General features: G+C 39.3%; 1 protein-coding gene across 1 annotated transcript in view; it reads right to left on the bottom strand.

Moving 5' to 3' along the window:
- BTG4 (BTG anti-proliferation factor 4) overlaps positions 1-12164 on the bottom strand; it is a 103689-nt gene that overhangs the window by 90940 nt on the left and 585 nt on the right. Inside the window, exon 2 of the mRNA XM_041770398.1 lies at positions 11715-12093. The gene's annotated coding sequence lies outside the window, so the exon portion shown is untranslated. The remainder of the gene's footprint in view (positions 1-11714; positions 12094-12164) is intronic.

Below are 12164 nucleotides of genomic sequence, written 5' to 3'. Positions count from 1 at the left end.
GAATTTTATCTTTGCCTGTAAGATTTTTTATTTTACTATAATTTTACTAAAGGTTTCTCCTTATCACTCTTGTTTGGTGCTGCATATGAGGTTCTACAACTTGAATTCTGGGAAATTTGTTCTCATTACTTCAAATATTTCTTCTCCACTTTTATTTTTCTCTTCTTTTTTTTTAAATTTTTTTTAATTTTTATTTATTTATGATAGTCACAGAGAGATAGAGAGAGGCAGAGACACAGGCAGAGGGAGAAGCAGGCTCCATGCACCGGGAGCCCGACGTGGGATTCGATCCCGGGTCTCCAGGATCGCGCCCTGGGCCAAAGGCAGGCGCCAAACCGCTGCGCCACCCAGGGATCCCTATTTTTCTCTTCTTAAAAGAAGACTTCAGCTACCTCCATTTTGACCTCAAACTTTCCGACTCAATAAATTCTTTCCCATTTATCTCTTAATTTAGGCAAAAGACACTACAGGCAGAGCATACCCCATAGAAACTGAAACTGCTCCTCAAGCAGTAAGGACTGCCCTGAGCCAGCAAGACCCCATCCATGACTGACCCCAAGACAATGATCCACCTGATTCTTGCTCCCCACCTGCATATACTCACCAACCTTTGTCCCACATTTTCCTTATGTAAACTTAGAAGTATTTTCAGCACTTTCATTCTTTGTGACACTAGTCCACTGTCTTCCCAGTGTTGGCCTCACTGAAATAAATTCCTTTCTTGTTTTACCACCATTGGGTTTTGTCAGTGGAGAATGACCAAATTTGGTCTTTTTGGTACCCCCAGAGCCCAGTGCTCTTGCACCCCTGCACCCGACAATGTCTTGACACTCTACTTATCTATAAATTGAAGTTTTCATTGCAATTCAGTCTTTATCTGAAATTCAGTCTTTAACTTTTGTTTTATGTATTCTTTTTCTTCTTCCCTGCTTCCTTCTGGAAGAGCTCCTTAATCTGATCTTCCAGCTTGCTCATTTGTTTTTCAGCCATGTCCATTCTATCTCAACTGTTACATGATTTTTGCTCTTACATATTTTTCATGCCTGGTAATTCCTCTTGACTTCAATGCTTTTCTTACCAACTATTTATTATGGCTATTTTATATTTGTTAAACCTTGGATTTAATATATTTGCTTCTAGTGTCATCTTTGATTCAGGCTGTTGTTTTCTTTTGAAGTAGTTGTGCTCCTAATGTGTCATTACTTTGGCCTGTGAGCATATATTTCTCTGATGGTATCAGCTATTCTGAGCATTTGGTGTGGGAAAAGACCAAAGGGTAAATCCCAGTCTATGTCAACCTCCAGTGAGTTTAAGGAGGGGAGAAGGGATAACCCTAGGGTGAGAGCACCAGAGTACCATCATTAATTGCTCTGGCTGGGTATCATGTCATCAAGCAACTCTTTAAGTCAGGTCCCTATTTTCAGACCCACTCCACCCTCCACCCCTGAAGGAGAAGCAGTCTTAAGAGGAGGTACTCTTCATTATAATTCACCAGCCCTCGGGGCTAGAGGGAGTTGTGGTGGCTTATTCCATAAATGCTCAAGGGCAGTCATCCCCACCAGCTTTTCACACTCTGGCTTCTGGTTATGAGGCCACTGAAACCAGTAGTCTGAGCCTCCGTTGCTAATTCCACAAAGCCTTGCAGCATTTCTTTTCCTTCAGTGCCTGTGGTTCTTGGTCACACCACTTCAAAGAATGAAGAGAGAGACCAGGCAAAGACCAGGCAGCAAAGCAAAGTTAATCGGGTGATAGTACAAAGCTCCCCAAGCCAGAGTGCACTCCAGAGGGTTGCCCTGGGAGTTTCTAAGTCTAGGGGTTTTTATGAGATTGTTGTAGGGCTGTTTTAATCTGATTAACCCTCTGTGTCCTGTCACCCAATCAGGTTTTTGTACACGTGCTCATCTACCTATCAGGTAGTTGTTTATGTGGCAAAGGGTGGAGCGCTCCTTTCAGGGTGGTGTAGAATAACAAGATGGGGTCTTTTTCCTTTTAAGGGTAATTTCCTCTTAGGACAGGAAGGGGTAGGGTTGGAGAAAGGGGAGGGTTGGTAGGGAAGGCTAGCCCCTGCCTGCCTTTCTTCCAACTATCCTCCATTAAAAGTGTCCTGCCCCAGGTTTCAGTTATACACACAGATATGTGTGTGCGCGCGCACACACGCCATGCTTCCCTGTTCCTGAACATTTTTCCTGTCCCCCCTCCCCCATCATTTCCTAGTTTCATGATGATTTTCCTCTACAATTCTTCCAAGATTGATCTTGGGGCCAGCATCCAACCCCTGGTAATTTCTATCTTGGCTAATTTAGAGCTCTACATAGATTTATACTAGACAAATTATGAAACGAGTATCCTTTGGGAGCTTGGCTGCATTCAAAATCTCCATTACAATGCTTACCTACCTGAACATCTTATCCCTATCATCAAGGTCTCTATGCTATTCCTTGCCTTCTTCACATTCCACTAATTGATGCTTATCTTTGCCCTATGGAGATACCTTATTAACCCCATCATGAAACTAATGGGGAAACTTAGAATAGCAGAGAGGAAGGCCTAGAGACTTTTTCTCCATGTAAGCAAAGTGCATTTAAATTGTGATTTTTCTGAAGGCTATTGCATTTGCTTTGTTTAATCCAAAGGAATAAGGCTTTACAGAAGGGAAGTAGCAGGCTGCTGGAGGAGACATTTTAGGCCAATGTGATTTTTTAGCTTTCAAATTTCAACTGTGTAGAATCACATATCCATATAATAATTCCAATTAATGCTTATAAGCTAACAACAATTATTGTATAAGTCAACTTGTATCTTCTCAAGTCTAATGGATCAAAATCTACTTCATGATTTGATATACAGAATATCATGTAATGTGGTCCTAACCTACACCATCAACCTATCCTTCTAATATCCTTTGTAACTCTTCAGTCGTGATATTTTCAGCTTCTTCCCACCTCAAGATACAAATCTTTTCACTTTCGCTGGTAAAGTTCTCCCTACATCTCATGCCCTGGCTTACTCCTAAATGCCATTTCCCTAGGGAAACTTCTTGACCTCTACACCCCCAGACCAGATCAGGACCTCATGTTACACAATCTTATAGCAGGCAGTACTTTTCTTTTAGAGCATTTACTGTAATTGAAATTAACCAGTGAAATATATGGAGAAGGGGGAAATTGGTATAACTACTGAGAAGCAGGATAGAAAGCATATGAATTCATTTTTTTGAGCAAATAAATATCCAATGCTTATTATGTTCCAGGCATTGTATCAAGTAACTTGGAATATAGTGGGGATAGAGGTAGACCACTCCTCTTCACTTTAATCACCCATTCTTGAGGATCTTCCCTGGATCTTACCACCACCTAAAATAATATCTAACTCAAATATACCAGCACAGACACGACTCTTTCTCAGGATCTTCCCTGCCCTCACTCTCATCTCATTTATACTTCACAAATTCTTAAGTCCTCCACTTTCTCATCCATCTCCCTGTCCCTTCTTATCCTCCTGTATTTCTCCAGACTGCATGGTGCTTGTTTTCAGTGGATTTTTCTTGCCTAATTCTGAACTCCCTTCCCCCTTTAACACTCAGCAAACTCCAGCCCTGTATCCATCTGACATCCAGGATACCAGACATTGCCGGAAAAGTCCCATGAGCATGTGGATTGGTATTCCTACCAATTCATGGTTTTCCCCCCTCACTTGAACTATCTTGGAACTTCCTGTTGCCCAGCAAGTTTGCTATGTGTCCTAGGCAACTTCCTCCCTCATTCTCATTGCAGATTTTTCACACCTCCACAACTCATCTAAAGCTTCCATTCCTCTACTCTCACACTCTGTGGATGATCTGCTTCCTACTGCACAGAGGGTACTGATGCCAATGGTAAAGATTCTGCATTGTAAAATACCCACTTACCTGCAGACAAAGCAGCCTTGCTTCCTTTCCAACCTACACCTGAGTAAAGGAGGCATCTCACCTCCCCACCAAAGAGTCCTTTGTGTTCTAGATTTCTTTGTCCTTTGCTCTCATCACCTCTACTTCAATCTCTCTTCTGACTCTTTCCAAAAAATTAAGTCTCTACCAATTAAAAAAAAACAAAAAACAACTTCTCTTGACTCTATGTCCCATCTACTTTCATTCTTTCAGACAAATTTCTTGGAAAAAAAAAAAAACTGTCTATACTCCTTTTTCGTCACACTTCCCATTCGATGAATTCTTTCCATCTTTACCTTCCTTGAAATCTTTTTCATGATTGAGAGTATTACTTCCTTTTTGAAATTCTTCTGCCTCTCCTTGGTAGGGAGGGGATGCTTCTCTTATTTTCCCACTCCTGTGAGTGCTGAACAAATAAGATTCTGTTTTTTCCTTCACTCTTTTATTTGGAAGGAAGCGGTTTAAGGGGAGGGGTAGGTGGGTGACTTGTTTTTGTATTTTATTTTATTTTATTTTTTTGTTTTTGTATTTTATATTAAAAATTTTTTTTAAAGATTTTATTTATTTGAAAGAATGTGTGAGAGGGAGAGCGAGACAGCACAAGCTGAGGGGAGGGCCAGAGGGCCAGGGAGAAGCAGACTCCCCACTAAGCAGAGAGCCTAAAGCAGGACCAGATCCCAGGACTCTGGGATCATGACCTGAACCGAAGACAGATGCTTAACTGACTGAGTCACCCAGGTGCCTCTGTATTTTTATCTTTAGACTAGTGAACTAAGCAAATAAATTTTATTCCCCAGTCTTGGAGACTAAAAATATATGTAAATTTAAAAATAATTTTTGTAGTTACAAACAAGAAATTTAAGTTCAAACATTTAAACCATCTAAATGAATCTGGTAAAATTAGGTCAAAATTAATAGTCACCAAAATTGGATAATTATATTAAAAAACAAGTGTACACAGTTGTGGCTCCCAAAATACACCTACAAAACCAGAAAGAACAAGTCTACTGGTAAATTAGCTAATAAGGTTCCAGTTTTTACAATATAACATATTTTCTAAGACTTCAGATGAGAAAAGAATGACTCTTTACTTACTTGTAATGTTTATTCCCTTAAGAGATGAGTCATAATGGTGAAAACTCAAAACCAGGCCCCTCATGAATCTGTGGGTGTATCCCCTGAGCTGTGAGTAACAGGTGGCTGCAATGTCTTTTCCTCAATGCTTGGTATTCCCATTGCATGATACCCTCTGCATCCTTGACTTCACCTAACAGTATAATCAATCTCTAAATTTTCTACTTAGTTCTCTCCACTGAGCTCCAGAATTATGTATCCAGAGCTTATAAACAGCAATGAGAACACATAACTCCTAGCACAACTCACTCTGTGCCAGCACCCAGTCATAATATATGTTGATATCGGCAAATTATTTGTCTTCACGATATCTTCATATATATTAGAGAAATAAGGACTAAGTGTCTGAATGAAATAGATTGTACGTTCTTTGAGGACTGGGTTCAGATTTTCATCCACCTTTGTATGTTTAGTGTCCAGCAGAGTAAATGGTACATGGTAAGCTCTCAGTAATTGGTTGCACCTGTTACTCCTGTCAAAAGCCTGGTAGCAATCTTCAACATCTCTGTCTTCCTCATCCCTTACATTTCATCACTGCCACAGTTGGAATCCATTGCTCCAGCAGCTTCCTACCAGTTGCAGCTTCAGAATTTCTTTGAAGGGGTTGAAGAGCAGCAGTCTGGCTAAAAGGAGAAGAGAGCCCTCCATGACTGGGTCTCCTATCTTTCCATTTTGACTGTGAACTCTTTCATCACTGAGTCTCAAAGTCCATAATTGATGGCAGTTATCTGAGCACATCATGCCTCTTCATACCTTCAGGACCATCGCTCATGATGCTTCTTCTTCAGATGCTCATCCAAGCTTTTCCCACCTGGGCAAGTCTTACTACACCTTCACAATTCAAGTTTCATCTTTTGGAAGCCTTCCTGCAAACCCTTAAATTAAGCTAAATGCTTCTCCTTTAAGCTTCCTGTACAAACCTCTTCTCTTGGCTCTCACCACATTAAATTACAAGTATTTGTTTATGTGTCTACCCTCCTCACAATAATCTTCTGAAGTAGGCCCTGCTCTTAGCACTATTTAACAGATAACAAACTAAAGCAGAGAAAGGCTACGCAATTTTCCCAAGGTCACCAGCTAAGAAGTAGTAGATCCACAATTCACATTCAAGAACTCAGATTTTAGAGCTCCAACTCAAAAGCATAAGATCCCCAAGAGCAGAGACTAGCTTTTTCATGTTTGTATCCTCAGTGTCATCTATGGTGCCTAGCACATGAATGCAATAAATGTCAAAGTAAACTGCATTTGTGGAGTTCTGCTTAAAAGTTCAAGAATTTCAAAAATGACTAAGATATTATTCTTATCTCAAAGAAGTTCACAAACACCCTATTGAGATTAGGGGAGATTAGTAAAATACTCCAATAATAGGAAATAATGAGATAAATGGAAAGGAACTGAGTATTGAGTAGCTTTTACTTTGAAATGTTGATATTAGAATACTGAGGACCCTCTTTAGAATCTTATCCCAGTGGTGCCTGGGTGGCTCAGTTGGTTGGGTGTCGGCCTTTGACTCAGGTCATGATCCCAGGGTCCTGCTCTGTGGGAGCTGGCTTCTCTCTCTCCTCTCTGCCCGTGCTCTCTGTTGCTATCTCTCTCTCAAACAAATGAATAAAATCTTTAAAAAACAAACAAAATCTAATTATTTAACAAAGCAAAACAAGAATCTTATCCCAATAGTACAGACATAGAATCTTCCTGGGGGCACCTAGGTGGCTCAGGCAGTTGAGTGTCCAACTCTTGATTTCAGCTCGGGTCATGATCTCAAGGTTGTGGAATTGAGCCCTGTGTCAGTCTCCACACTCAGAGATTCTTTCCCCCCTCCTTGTCCCTCCCCCTGCTGGCATTATCTCTTATCTCTAAAATAAATAAATAAATCTTTAAAAAAAATCTTCCTGGAACTCATGGTTGGATGAAAACCCAAATCCAATGGCTGTTGACCAATAAATTGTTGGACATCAAACTGGAAGACATCAAGTGACAAGCTCTAAAACTCTGGCCCAGGATTTGCCCTGTTTACCAGTTAACCCTACCCGTCATAAGCCATACACTGTGGTAATTATTCTTTATATCACTGTTCTGGTACAATAAAGATATAGAAGGCATGCTGATAGAACTAGCCTATGGCTCCAAGAACAAAGATTAGGTAATATGATACATGGCAGAGTAAAGAATCAAAATGGTTCTATTACCTCGAACAATGAGCAAAATCAGTAAGATGACATTTTAACTATCAGAATTTCCATTTATATTTATAAAAAATCAATTGCCCAGGAAAATGGTAATTATAAATGGTATTATTTCTAAAGACCCAGAAATTTTAGTTGGCCTTAATCTTAACCCTGGGCTGTAGCTGCCAAAAAGAAAACCAGCACAATCTTTGGCTGACAGAGTATGAGTAGAGGTCTAGATCAAAGGACAGATGGGCCAGTGTTCTGCATTGCTTAGACTACACCTGGGCTACTGTGTTCAGTTTGGGGAACAATATTTGAAAAGACATTGAAAAACCAGAGTCCAGAGAAGCACAAAAAGAAAGGGGAGAGAGCTAGAAACATAATTAGCTAGACTGTGAAGTTGAGAATGTTTTGCCTTGACAATAGAAAAAAAATTACAATAGGTATGTGTCTGTTTTTAATGTCTTGCACCAGAGAAAAAGAACTAAAACTGGACAGAAGTCTGAAAGAAGCAGCTTTGAATCCAATATGAGTGTGTATTTTTTACTGAAATGAACTGTTTCACATAGATTACATGTGAGACGTGTAATGAAGCATGAAGCATGAAGCAGGAAACCACGGCTTGATGCCATCTGTCAAGTGTCTAGAGATTTCTGTATCAGATGGGAAGATGGACTCCTATGATACTCTCTGAGATCCCTTTCAAATTTAGGATCCTAAGAAAATCTGTCATCTGGGAGAAGATACAAAAATTTTGAAATTAATTTCAAAGTTTAGAGAGACTCACATGTTCTTCACTAGAGAAGATCCATTGCAGCTAAAACTACACTTGAAACATTGAAACCTGGGGCATGGTTATCCATCCTTTAAAGGAGCCAAAGAAAGTTTTGCTTAAATAATGTCAATCCTCTAGTTTTATTTCCCTAATAGTATCTTAAATATAGTGGCACTCACATTTTCATTAACCTGACAGATTGATGCATATTTTGGGAATACTTCTATTTTATACCCATGAAAAGCTCTTGTAATTGGTACAGGTCAGTGTTTGGATTTTCTGATGTACTTTCTGTCTTGTGTAATATAAAAAGCAAAGTATTCATTTTTAGCTTTTTAATCTCTTTTTTCTAAGCAAGGTCCTGCAGTAAAGATTCCACCAGTTTTCCGTTTTGAACTAAATCTAAATTCAGTCCTGAGCCTACTGGTAGGTTGACTTTTATTCAGTCCTAAAAGGATAATACAGTAAAAAATGCAGATGTTGTTCATGATCAAGGAAACATGGTACTTGTCTTTTTTTCAAGTTCATGGGCTATCAGCTTCAGCAAAATATGTACAGCACTATGCGAACCATGAAGGTTCTTCCCCCTCATATTTCAAATCACTCTTTCATTAACTCTTTGCTAACTCTTCTCCTCATTCTACATTTTTTTCTAAGTTCAGTATGTTATAGAATTCTTATCTCAGCTTCTCACCAACATTAATTCTTTATATATGTACACCCTTTTGGCTTTTGACATGTTATCATTTTTTAATCAACCGAATGGCAAATATAGTGAACTCACATTAGCTGGGCATATTGCATATTAAAGGTCAAGGAAATAGGAAATCTGGTATCCAGAGTACTCTACCTCATTGATACTAAAACTAGAGATGAAGAAGATGGGAATTTTTATTTATTTATTTTATTTATTTATTTATTTATTTATTTATTTATTTATTTTTTAGAAGATGGGAATTAAATGAAGCCTCTCTTACCTTCTCTTTCTTCCTTTTATATTCTTTCTCCTGATGTGTGGTGGTGGTATGTGTTTGGTGGGGGGTGGGGAAGGAAAGGAGAGGAGAAGAGACACACAAGATTAAAATTGCAGAGGGAAAAGTAAATCTCTTGGACTGAGGAAACAGAGCTGAATCACAGAGTCCAAGCTTGCAATACTTAGAACCCTGGAGAAATGTATGCGGACTATTTACAGCCTACTAGTAATTTTCAGTGGTGCACCTGCTGCATTTCCAAAGGGGCAAGGCTTATTTTTGGCACAACCCCTCCTACTTACTTCTCCTCTATCTCTGGCTTCTCTTTCTCTGACCTCCAGACACTCAGCATCCTCTTACTGATCTCTGGTTTGCCAAAAACCTGTTGGTACTCCCTGCCATCTCTTTCTCCTCTTTCCAGCTCCAAATCAAGTCTTATTCCCAGACTGTGCAAGGAGGTAGTTGGCCTGGTTATCTGATTAAAATAATCAGATAGAAAAGAGTCTGATTTCTGTTTGAAAGATGTACTTTAAAGGAGGAGGTGCGGGGATCCCTGGGTGGCGCAGCGGTTTAGCGCCTGCCTTTGGCCCAGGGCACGATCCTGGAGACCCGGGATCGAATCCCACATCGGGCTCCCGGTGCATGGAGCCTGCTTCTCCCTCTGCCTGTGTCTCTGCCTCTCTCTCTCTCTGTGTGTGTGACTATCATAAATAAATAAAAATTAAAAAAAAAAAATTTAAAAAAAAAATAATAAAGGAGGAGGTGTTAGCTTTAGTTGGGTCTTTATTTGCATTTTCTTGTTTTTTTTTAATATATTTTTTTATTGAAGTTCAATTTGCCAACATATAGTATGACACCCAGTGCTCATCCTGTCAAGTGCCCCCCCTCAGTGCCAGTCACCCCATCCCCCAACCTGCCTTCCCTTCCACTATTCCTTGTTCATTTTCTGGAGTTAGGAGTCTCTCATGTTTTGTCACCCTCTCTAATTTTTCCCATTCATTTTCCCTTATAATCCCTTTCACTATTTCTTATATTCCCCGTATGAGTGAAACCATATAATGTTTGTCCTTCTCCGATTGACTTACTTCACTCAGCATAATACCCTCCAGTTCCATCCACATTGAAGCAAATGGTGAGTATTTGTTGTTTCTAATGCCTGAGTAATATTCCATTGTATATATAGACCACATCTTCTTTATCCATTCATCTTTCGATGGACCCCAAGGCTCCCTCCACAGTTTGGCTATTGTGGACATTGCTGCTATAAACATTTGGGGTGCAGGTCCTGCCATTTCACTGCATCTGTATCTTTGGGGTAAATACCCAGTAGTGCAATTGCTGGGTCGTAGGGTAGCCCTATTTTTAACTCTTTGAGAAACCTCCACACAGTTTTCCAGAGTGGCTGTATCAGTTCACACTCCCACCAAAAGTTCAACAGGGTTCCCCTTTCTCCACATCCTCTCCAACAGCATTTTCTGGTTCTTGAGTAAGTAGCTTTTCATCAAATTCCCAAATTTCCACTCTCAGAGCACTTAAACACATTCATCTAACTGGCAAAATGTATATGAAAACTCTTTGAGTTCAGGTGTATATATATGTGGGCTCCTGGTCTAGTTTGACAAATCCTCATCCTACTCTCCTCAATCCAGAAATCTCCCCCTCTTCACTTTTGCAAACAACGTAATTCACAGCAGAATAAGATATTGCTTGGGGAGAGTGCAAGACAAGCACAGTGAGCAGGTGGGCAGCCCAAGAACCAGCAGATTTTACACAAAGAATATTAAATTAATGAATACATATACACATATATTTTCATTTAAAAAATTAAAACAGAGGTTGCAAGATCAATGCAATATCTACCATATACTCTTTATCTAGATTTACCAGTGTAACATTTTGCCACATTATCTATCTTTGCTAAACCATCTGAGAGTAAGTTACCTATATCAAAAGCTTTTATCCCTAAATATTTCAGTGTGTCTCTTAATAAGGGTACACTTTTTCATAATAATTACAAAATTCAAGAAGCTTAACATTTAAATAAAACTATTATCTAATATAGAACCTATATTAAAATTTCAACAATTGTCCTGAAAACATTCCTCCATAGCACTTTTCTCCAAATTTGGGATTACGTGTTGCCTTTAGTGACAGTCTCTTTAATCCCTTAAATCTATAAGAGATTTCAGCCTTTTGTTTGTCATTCATGACAATGACCTTTCTTTTAAGAGTATAGGCCAGTGGATGAGTAGAACATTTCTCAATCTGAATTTTTCGGATTGTGATTAGATTCAGAATATGGATTCAGAATATATACGGGATCTTGTATCCTTCTCAATATCTCACATCATAAGGGCACATCATGTCATTTTTTCCCATAACTGGCTACATGATTATTTGGTTAGGGTGGTTGCCTGTCCGATTTCTCAACTGTTACTACTTTGTCATGAATAAGAAATCTGAGGATACTTTGGGAGTATGTAAATATCTTGTCTCAGTGATTTTAATAACTATTTTAGGATTTTAAAATCTATTGACTATTCCATATCAGAATCAATTATTACCACAATGGTTGCAAAATGGTGACTTCCTAATTTCATCATTTCCTCCAGTGTAATAGTTGTCAAGAATTATTTCTCCCCTCCTGCCTTTATATTTAACGTTTTAAGAATAAATATGCCCTTGTGTATTCTTTTTGGAAATTCATTGTGTCATAACCCATTTTGATCCTTACTCACTGGTGATGCTCAGATTGTCCCGGTTTTGGTAAGTGGAGGGGTAGCTTTTAAGCTGGCTCTCGTTTCCTTTTGACATGTGCTCCATTACTCTGAAAATCTTGTCTTCTGGCACAAGAGCTTCGTGGATATTTCATACTTTCCCTCTTTCTGCCCTCAAATCATCCATTTCTCAAGTCTGGTTCCTTTCAGCAGAGCTCGGCATTTAGAAAGCAAGATCTGAAGGCATGTGTAGTCTATTTCAAAATACGAAAATCACTGTGTTCCTGTTTCCTTGGGCCACTGCATGGAAGACTGGTGTGTGGTGATCTGCAATCCTAACTCCACCGTCACCTGCACGCCCCTGGCGATGGCCTTCATTCCTTGGGGTTTGATTTATCATCTGAAAAAAAAAAAAAAAAAAACTGGATTAGGTGCCTTTGCAGGGTCACCGACACGTTTGTGCATCTGGCA

Source organism: Vulpes lagopus, chromosome 10 (genome assembly GCF_018345385.1).
Source record: "Vulpes lagopus strain Blue_001 chromosome 10, ASM1834538v1, whole genome shotgun sequence".
NCBI lineage: Eukaryota > Metazoa > Chordata > Mammalia > Carnivora > Canidae > Vulpes > Vulpes lagopus.
This window is presented reverse-complemented; position numbering and strand designations above follow the sequence as displayed.